Below are 10,299 nucleotides of genomic sequence, written 5' to 3'. Positions count from 1 at the left end.
CAAGGCATCGGCTTTCCCATTACGTGAACCTGGACGGTATGTAACGACAAAATTGAACTGGTTAAGGAATAGGCTCCAACGGGCTTGCCGTGGAGACAGGCACCTGGCAGACTTAAGAAACTCCAGATTACGATGATCTGTGAGTACTATCACTTGCTGCGCGGCTCCCTGTAAGTGGTGTCTCCATTCCTTGAAGGCGGAAATAATCGCTAACAATTCTTTGTCCGCAATGTCATAGTTCCTTTCTGCAGGGGACAACCGGCGGGAAAAGAAAGCACACGGATGTAAGAGACTCTTGTCCCCAGTCCTTTGAGAAAGGATGGCCCCTAATGCGTAGTCGGAAGCGTCGACTTCCACGATAAAGGGAAGTGCGGGATTCGGATGTACCAATATAGGCGCTGAGGTAAAACAGACCTTGAGACGATGGAAGGCTTCCTGGGCCTGGGCGGACCACACAAACTTCTGTCCTTTCTTGGTTAACAGAGTGATGGGACGAACGATTTCTGAAAAATTACGGATAAAACGTCGGTAAAAGTTGGCAAAACCGACAAAGCGTTGTACCTCTTTGATGTTTCCCGGTTCCGGCCAGTCTAGAATCGCTTGTATTTTGCCAGACTCCATGTTCAGTCCCTGAGGAGAGATGACATAACCTAAGAATTGTATCTGTGAGCAATGGAATTCGCATTTCTCCAGTTTGATGTACAGGTGGTTTTCCCTCAGCCGGGTAAGTACGGTCTTGACGTGCTCCTGGTGTTCCTGTAGGGAATCAGAAAAGATTAGGATATCGTCCAGATAAATCACCATGAATTGGTCCATGATATCCCTAAAAATATCGTTAACTAGATGTTGGAAAGCCGCGGGAGCGTTACAAAGTCCAAAAGGCATCACTAGGTACTCAAAATGTCCATACCGACATCGGAACGCGGTCTTCCACTCGTCTCCGGGACGTATGCGGAGTAGATTGTATGCCCCACGGAGGTCCAATTTGGTGAATATTTTTGCCTGTTGGACCCTCTCCAATAGCTCAGGAATCAATGGTAACGGATACCGGTTCCGGATGGTTATTTTATTCAGTTCCCGGTAGTCAATACAGGGTCTTAGAGTCCCCTCTTTCTTTTTCACAAAAAAGATGGGTGCCCCTGCTGGTGAGGTAGACGGACGAATAAATCCCTTCGCCAGACTTTCATCAATGTAGTTTTTTAGTGCTTCTAGCTCAGGTGCCGCCAACGGGTAGACATGACCAAACGGGATCTCCGCCCCTGGGAGTAAGTCTATGGGGCAATCATACGGTCTATGCGGGGGAAGCCGATCGGCTTTTCTTTTGTCGCATATGTCCGCAAAGTCGTTATACACCGGGGGTAGAACAGGTACCTGTACAGTGCCCTCCGCATTCGGCGTTACTGGAACCGGAACAGTTGGACTAATGGTCGGAATACTCTGCGGTGGGAAGGATATTTCCTTAGTTTCCCAATCGATGACCGGATTTGTAGACCGTAGCCACGGAATACCTAAAATAATCGGAAAATGAGGAGAAGAAATTAGCATGAAAACAAGGGTCTCCTGCTGACCTGGCTTCATGACGCACTCTAGCGGTACGGTTTCCCGATCAACTGGTCCAGAGATTAACGGAGATCCGTCTACCGTCTCCATGGTAACCGGTGAGGCTCTTTGCTGAGTCCGGATACCGTGTTTCCTGGCAAAAGAGGAGTCCATGAAATTTCCCCCTGCCCCAGAATCTATCATTGCAGAGGTAGGTATTAGCTGTCCCTCCCACCGGATCTGAATGGGGAGCGAGCAATGGGTATATTTCCCTTCCGAGTCCTTCGGTGAGGTTGACATTACAGTCAAGGGAAATACCGCATCCAAGTGTCCACTTGCCTCAGAGATATCGGACTCTGCGTCCGTGTTGTCACACTCTGCCATGGCTGCCAATACCTTATTTGGGCGATTCGGACGTTTCGGGCAGTCGATCAAGAAATGGTCTGATTGACCGCAATAGAAACACAGACGCTCACGGAGCCGGTGTTCGCGACGTTCATTGGTCTCTCGCTTTTGCAGAGAGTCCACTTGCATAGGAACGTCCTCGGCCTCCCGTGGCGTCCTGAGAGCGGGTTCTCTGGAAGGAAATGCAAAGTTGTTTACACGGTTTACAGCTGCCCATTTTTCCTGTCTACGTTCCGTCAAGCGGGTATCAATACGCACACAGTGCTGGAGAAACAGTTCAAAATCCCCTGGAGATTCAGAACGAGCTAACTCGTCCTTGATGGTACCGGACAACCCCTTTCTGAAAACAGACAATAATGCATTGTTTCCCCAGTCGGTGTCTACCACTAACCTCTTGAACTCAGTGGCATATTCAACTACAGAACGCTTTCCCTGACGTAAGGAAAGGAGAGCCGATTCAGCGGTAGCACGGCGATTCGGATCATCAAACATCTGCGCCATTGCGGTCAGAAAATCATCTAGGTGATTTAAACGGATGTCCCGGTTCTCTATCATAGGATTAGCCCAAGCCAGTGCTTGTGAGGTTAATAACATAATTATACATAACACTTTGGACCGGTCAGAACGGTAATAATCAGCATGTACATCAAAAAACAGTATACATTGGTTCACAAATCCACGAAACTGACTACGGTCACCATTGAAACGGAATGGGGGTAACCTAGGCATACCGGCAGCTGATACGGACGTAGTGGGGCCGGCTTCCTGAGCCTCCACTCTGACTTGCAAGTCCTGTATAGCCGGACCCAGTACCTGGTGATCATGGCCCAGCTGTGCCTCCATATCTCTAAGTTTAGTCTGCACCACCTCCATCTCCTGCTGCAAGGAGTTAATCATAGAAAAGAGCTGATCTACTCCTCGTGTCTCAGTCATTGCCCCAGTGAAATCCTCTTGTGGCCTGAGTATAATGTAATACTATTGTATGTTTTGAGGATTTCGATAGCGTTAGGGCAATGACAGCCAGAGACGAGTTTGTGGTACAAGATGTTTATGATATGTAACCATGGTAGATACACAACGGAAATACACAGTATAACAAACACATGAAAATACCTTTCTGAAACGGAGCGAAGGGGATTCCCGGGGCCACGCACCAGACTCCCCCAGGGAGACCACCAGAGCGAACCCCTATACAGGGACTGTCCGGCAATCAACCCCGGAAGGCCTAAATGCGCCGCAGCCGGGACACAAGGGGCAAGCGGTAAAGTCCAGAAGTGTCCGTACGGGATGAAAGTCCAGAATGGTTATGAACCGGAAGAAACCGGGCAGACGTGCTGACCAAAGACGGCAGACGGAGTCCGGGCACAGTTTGAAGAAACCGGGTGTGGTCCAGAGTCGGTCGGTAGATTTTCAGGAGGATCCAAAGGTAATCAAGTAGCAGCAGCAGCAAAGCAGGAGCACACAGCAAGCAGTATACTCAGGCACTGGACTAGGCTTAGAGGCGGCCTTTTAAGCAGCTGGACAGGAAGTAGGGCAACAGAACATAAAACTCCATGTTAACCGAGGGCAAGCTCTTTCAAAAGAGGACTGGAAAACCCGGAAACCTGACAATGTGTGCATTCATGCACCACCCGGTACGCTACCCTTGCCAAATTGCTCACTCTAGATCCCCACACGATCCATGAAGCCGTTCCCCCGGTCACACCGCCTGCTGCCGGTTCCCACTCATCCCTGGGGGAGTTAGGCGAGTGGTATCGAGAGCTACATGTCGGCACTGATGATACCCCCATACACCACAAGGAAGGGGTATACCGGGTGGTACAGGAGTATGAGCGGGTTTTTAGCAAGCACCCTCTAGATTTTGGGCAGATTAAAGGGGTTCAACACCACATCCCTACCGGTACACACTCCCCTATTAAAGAGAGATACAGGCCTATTCCCCCTGCCCACTACCAATGCGCCAAAGACATGTTGAGGAACATGAAGGAGGCAGGGGTTATTAGGGACAGCTGTAGTCCCTGGGCCGCTCCGTTGGTGCTGGTTAAGAAGAAGGATGGCACCATGCGGATGTGTGTGGATTACCGGAAGATTAACCAGATAACGCATAAGGATGCTTACCCTCTGCCCCGCATCAAAGAGTCCCTGGCCTCGCTGAGAACCGCTAACTACTTCTCCACCCTTGACCTCACCAGCGGGTACTGGCAGGTGGCCGTGGCACCGGAAGACCGAGAGAAGACTGCCTATGGGACCGTTTTGCTGTACTTGGATGATGTGATTGTGTACTCACAGACGTATGAAGCCCACCTGGAGCACCTAGCCGAGGTGTTCGCGTCCCTTGCCAAGTATGGGATGAAGTTGAAGCCCTCAAAGTGTCATCTGCTGAAACCCAGAGTGCAGTACCTAGGACATGTGGTTGGTGCGGAAGGTGTCGCCCCCAACCCCGAGAAGATCACCGCCATCCAAGACTGGCCGAGACCGACCACAGTGAGGGAAGTGAGGCAGTTTCTGGGCCTGGTGGGATATTACCGTCGCTTCATTAAGGGGTACACAAAGATGGCTGCCCCCATGCAAGACCTCCTCGTAGGACAGACCAAGGGTGGTAGATCCCTAGTAGCCCCATTGGTGTGGGAAGAAAAGCATGAGGAATCCTTCCGCCAGCTGAGAACAGCCCTGACCGGAGAGGAAATCCTAGCGTACCCTGACTACAGCCGCCCATTCATCCTCTACACCGACGCCAGCAATGTGGGCTTGGGGGCTGTTCTATCCCAGGTCCAAGACAGAAGGGAAAAGGTAATAGCTTATGCTAGCCGAAAACTCCGACCGACTGAGAGGAACCCTGAGAACTACATCTCCTTCAAGCTTGAGCTCTTGGCACTGGTGTGGGCTATCACCGAGCGGTTCCGCCATTACCTGGCAGCAGCCAAGTTCACCGCGTACACAGACAATAACCTGCTGACCCATCTAGATACGGCCAAGCTGGGCGCGTTGGAGCAGCGGTGGGTGACCAGGTTAGCCAACTACGATTTCACCATCAAGTACCGGGCCGGCCGTACCAACGTCAATGCCAATGCACTCTCCCGGATGCCCCACCTGTCGGAAGAGGGGCCAGAGGATGATGACCTCGAAGAGATCGAGTTGCCTGCATTTCACCGGCCATTCACTGAGAAGGTGCACGTCTACCAACAACGGGTGAACCTGGATCCGCTGCCCCGACAGGACTGGCAGGAAGCTCAGGACCAGGCACCTGCTGTCCGCCTGGTCAAGACTCTAGTGGAACAGGGTTCTGCTGGGATAGACCCTGCTGCCCCTGCCGAAGCCCAACGTCTGTGGCAAGAATGGACCCGGCTATACCTACACCAGGGGAAGTTGTATCGCGAGCTGATTAATCCAAAGACTCACGAGAAGATCCGCCAGCTGGTGATTCCCCAGGCTAACGTGCCCACCGTCCTGCAAGCATACCATGATGGTGCAGTGCACTTCGGGTGGAAGAAGCTAGAGATGTTGTTAAGAGAGCGGTTCTATTGGAGTGGAATGCGGGAATCTGTGGAGGCCTGGTGCCGAGAATGTGGCCCTTGCGCATTGAGAAGGAAGGACGAGGCCAGCCAGAAGGCACCCCTACACCCGATCATTACACACCAACCGCTGGAGCTGGTTGCCCTTGACCATGTAAAGCTCACCCCCAGCCGAAGTGGGTACACCTACGCTCTGACCATCGTAGACCACTACTCGAGGTTCCTGGTGGTTGTCCCAGTTAAGGACTTAACCGGCCGCACCGCTGCTAAGGCTTTCCAGGCTTATTTCTGTTGACCGCATTGGTACCCGGAGAGGGTGCTTACCGACCAGGGTCCGGCCTTTGAAGCAGAGGTATTCCAGGAATTCTGCCAGTTGTACGGCTGCAAGAAAATCCGGACCACGCCTTACCACGCCCAAACCAATGGCATTTGTGAAAAGATGAACCACTTGGTCCTGGGCCTCCTCAAGACGTTACCACTGGAAGAGCGGAACCTGTGGCTGGAGAATCTACCTGACCTGGTCGATATGTACAACAACATCCCTTCCAGCTCTACGAAATGCACTCCAGCATACCTGATGAGAGCTCGTCCCGGCCGGCTACCAGTGGATCTGGAAATGGGCTTGGAAGCTTCAGAAGCACTCCTGTCGACAGCTGAATGGGACACTCGGCGGAGGACACAGTACCGACAGGTCCAGGAGTATGTTGAAAAGAACTTGTGCCGGAGTCGGGGACAACAGGAGCAGTGCTTCAACAAGAAGGCGCCTGCCGGTTCCTTCCAACCTGGGGATGTAGTGCTGAAGCGGAAAAGAAGGGCCCACAAGCTGGATGATCAATGGGAAAAAACCCCGTATGTAGTCCAGCCCACAGGATGGGAGAATGGGAAGGCCTACCAGATCAGCCGTGACCAGGGGGGGACTTTGGCCACGGTTTCCCGAGACCACCTGAAGAAGTGCCCACCAGCATTGAGAGTAGCGGATGAGGCTCCAGTTCCCAGTCCAGTGGAGAAGGAAAAAGAGGTAATCCACACCATGATGGGTGATTTTCCAGCAGACTGGCCTACACAGAACGGTGCGGTGATCCTTCCAGTGATACTGTTCCCACAACCCGTGGATGAAGAAATGATGGAAACGGTTAACCGCGAGCCAGTGCCCAGGGATGTACCTGTACCCAGCTCCCCTACGCCTCCGCCTGCCCCACATGATAGCAGGGAGGAGGAACTGACTGTTCCCTCTGCCCCACTGCCTGTCACCACTGACACCGGATCCCGAAGGTCCACTCGCCCCAACCTAGGTAGACCCCCACTTAGGTACAGGGAAACTACTCTTTAAAAGGGGGGGGCTTTATGTGTTGAGTGTACCAGTTTGAAAGTTTTAAATGATAAGTAAAGATGATCAACCAAAGAAGTTTACCTGATTGAACCGTGATTAAACCGGCCGTTGTCGGCAACTGTTGTCCCCGTAGGGACTGTGCAACCATTGCGTAAGGAACTGCTTACGGACAAGCCCGAGAACTTGCAGGGCAACCACAAACTTAGTGCAATGTAAATAAAAATGTTTGTTGGCTTGACACCGTTACCGCCTCCGGAGAGGCTGATTTGGGAGGATGGGCCTGGAGGAAAGGGATGGCCTAGGCCCGCCACTACCGTAACCGGTGGCGATCCTCCGGGGGTTCAGGGGTCCCCTTGGACGTGGGCCCCCTGAAAGAGACAGAACCCGCTCGGGCAACTTGGTGCTGGACTGGGGTCAAGGGGTGCTGCCCGCTTCTTAGGGGCAGCATCAGGGCCAGGTTGTTTGGGTGGGAGAAGAGCGGAAGCTGTACCATTGTAAAATGTTTATGATGCTTTTACATGTTTTACCGTTTTATTCTTTTTCAGTTGTGAAAATAAAACCGGTGATGGACGGGCAGCCCGCGGACGGTCTGCATTTTACTATAGGGGAATGTGGCGCCCTGGACAAGCCAGGTCGTCACAGGTACTACACCAACACGCTCTACACTCCGGCTAGGCACACCGAAGCTAAACACAAATCCTAGTTGCCTTCCTCCAGGGGCTGATGTCCACACCAGGGGGTGGGCCAGGCGGTTGATCCCACCCACCGAGGAGTTCACAGTCCTGGAGGCGGGAAAAGGAGTCAGATTAGAGATCAGTTTTGGAGTTAGAGAAGTGAAGAGGAGAGGAGACTGACCGTGTCCGTGTGTGTGGCCCGGGCACTCAGCAAGGTTGGCAGACGGTGGTGACCTTCTGCAGGAGAGGCTGATTGGAGTGAACCGTACGGACCGGGGATGGGCGGTGGCCCGCCGGTACCAGATCGGGGAGTGAAGAGAAGCCAGCACCATCCGGCAGGGCCTACGGACCCCGACCAGGCTAGGAGTCGCCGTAAAACCGGTCAAATCCGTTAGCGACAGGAACCTCCAGGGTTTCCCAGCAGTCAAGACCCGATTGAAGGCAACAGCTCACACCGTAGAGGGAAGCACAGTCACCGCCAAGGCTACAGTTCCCAGGGCCAGAGCCTGCGGGCAAAAGGGGCTCCCTCAGCATCCATCCAAGCTGGGGAGCGGGTTACCGGTGGGAAGCCCGCTAGATTTTGGGGGAATAAAAGGGGTCCACCACCACATCCCCACAGGTGCACACCCACCCATCAAAGAGAGCTATAAGCCAATACCACCTTCACATTGCCAGTGTACCAAGGACATGTTGAGCAACATGAAGGCGGCTGGGGTTATCCGTGACAGTTGTAGCCTTTGGGCAGCTCTGTTGATCCTGTTAAAAAAGAAGGACGGCACCACTCCCCGTATTGAGGAATCGCTAGCTGCATTGAGAACTGCAAATTATTTTTCTACCCTTGATCTCACTAGTCACTATTGGCAAGTGTCCGTTGCTGAGGCAGACCGGGAGAAGACCGCCTTCGCCACCCCTATGGGTCTCTGCGAGTTCAAAAGCATGCCCTTCGAGCTGTGCAATGCGCCAGGAACCTTCCAGAGGCTGATGGAATGCTGCTTGGGACAAGATTTTAGGGTGTATAAAAAGGGAGATTAGATCCCGTGATCCCAACGTATTGTTACACCTCTATAAATCACTTGTAAGGCTACATCTGGAATATGGGAACCAGTTTTGGGCTCCACATTTTAATAAGGACATTCAGAAGTTAGAGTCAGTTCAAAGGTGGGCAACTAGACTACTACAAGGAATGGAAGGCCTCCCATATGATGACAAGTTGAAAAAGTTATTAAGTGATTATTGGCTGCAATGGGGCTTTCTGGCTGGTGCCAGCCTCTCTTCTTAGCACACAGGAACCACAATCCCTACACCATGCTTCAATGGATTCTCTCATCCCAGCCCAGTAAAACTACATATTTTACACAGTCATAAGCAGCCAAAAGGGATCTATTCTATTCAATTGCAAATGATCTAGATAAGACTGAGAATAAGATACTGCACGGGACATAGCAGAGTTGGTCAAGTTGAGTGGAGATGAGTTTGCTATTTGGCACAGCTTTTTGCATCAATAAAGCAAGTAAAAGGTGTGAAAGATAAAAAAAAGGGTGAAAGTGTGAAAAGTGAATTGGCCAAATTGAGGTGCATATAAAGTTTTTGCTTTCTTTCAATTCACTAATGGGGCTCATTTGAATCAGGTGAATTGAGTTCTGCTTTTGGAAACTGGGTTAAGAAGGGGTGCACCGGTCCTGGAGGTACTGCAATACCAGGTCAATGCGTGGAGTGGACAGAGCAAGATTTTTTCCATCTCCTTGTTCTAAAAATCCATTTAATATATGGTCCCCAGAGAGGGGACGTATCAGATATTAAACTGATAAGAACAGATTTAATTTTTTTTTTTTTCTGTTTATCAGTAGGACTTCAAAATAACAAAGGTGATCGCCTCCCGTTGCCTGGGAACCGTCCAGGCACAAGAGGGCTATGTGTCACCAGAAGGCGCACACACTTCCTCAAGGCCGGCAGACGTGCAATCCCAGGCACCTTCCAGTACCGACCAAGGTAGCGTCCTCCGAAACTACACTTGATCTTAGCCAAAAGGCCGAGAAGCTATAACCCGAATTGGTTACGGCCTTGAGTGGCACCCTGGCCTATACCGGACACATCTTAGGGAGAGGGAGACAAACCCACGCCTACAGAAGACATTTTGTCACTCAAGCCAACCCTTGAAAAGGCTGTTTTGCAGAGCAAAAACAAGAAGAATGGTGCTTTTTGCAGCCGCCGCCCACTGCAATGAATCTGAATAACTCCTCCTTTTGGACACAAGCACCTCCCCTCCCCCTTGCAGTCTTTCCAATTCATGATACAAAAAGACGGACGGACAGGACAGGACAGGACAGGCTGCCTGACTTTCCGTCACTGCCACCCTTTGCCATCCTTGCCCGTAGAAAGCCCTTTCATCATCCCCAAACCCTAATCTTTTCCCTTCCCTTCCCAGATGCGTCTCACTCCCTTTCATTAGGAAGTGAGCGCAGCCTTTTCTCCGTTCTGCACATGCGCGACGTTAAACACAAATGCGCAGGCGTGCGTTCCATTACCCTCACTGCATTCCACTCCCATACAGGAAGTGGGCGCAGCTATTACTACGGTCGCACATAAAAGAACCCACGGCCACCACTGCACATAGCTGACTCCACCACAGGACACCCACTTCTACACCAACACAGGTAAGACAGGATCGGCACCTCTATGCTCCTGTTACAATCAGGCTCAGTCACCATGTGATAACGCTCTCAACTCTTTAGTTGCAGGCTCCCCTTGCTTCACCTCCACTGGCTGTGCTGCCATTTCCTCTCCCACCTGGAAGGTATACTTTATTCCACTATTTTCCTGTTTCTCTCTTCCCCCTTTT

At 51.7% G+C, this 10,299-nt stretch overlaps 1 pseudogene; it reads right to left on the bottom strand.

Annotated features, from left to right (window-relative positions):
- Positions 1-9,123: 9,123 nt before the first annotated feature.
- Positions 9,124-9,330, bottom strand: LOC142286492 (U2 spliceosomal RNA; annotated as a pseudogene).
- Positions 9,331-10,299: the final 969 nt, after the last annotated feature.

The sequence above is a fragment of the Anomaloglossus baeobatrachus genome, unplaced genomic scaffold (genome assembly GCF_048569485.1).
Source record: "Anomaloglossus baeobatrachus isolate aAnoBae1 unplaced genomic scaffold, aAnoBae1.hap1 Scaffold_66, whole genome shotgun sequence".
Classification (NCBI taxonomy): Eukaryota; Metazoa; Chordata; class Amphibia; order Anura; family Aromobatidae; genus Anomaloglossus; species Anomaloglossus baeobatrachus.
This window is presented reverse-complemented; position numbering and strand designations above follow the sequence as displayed.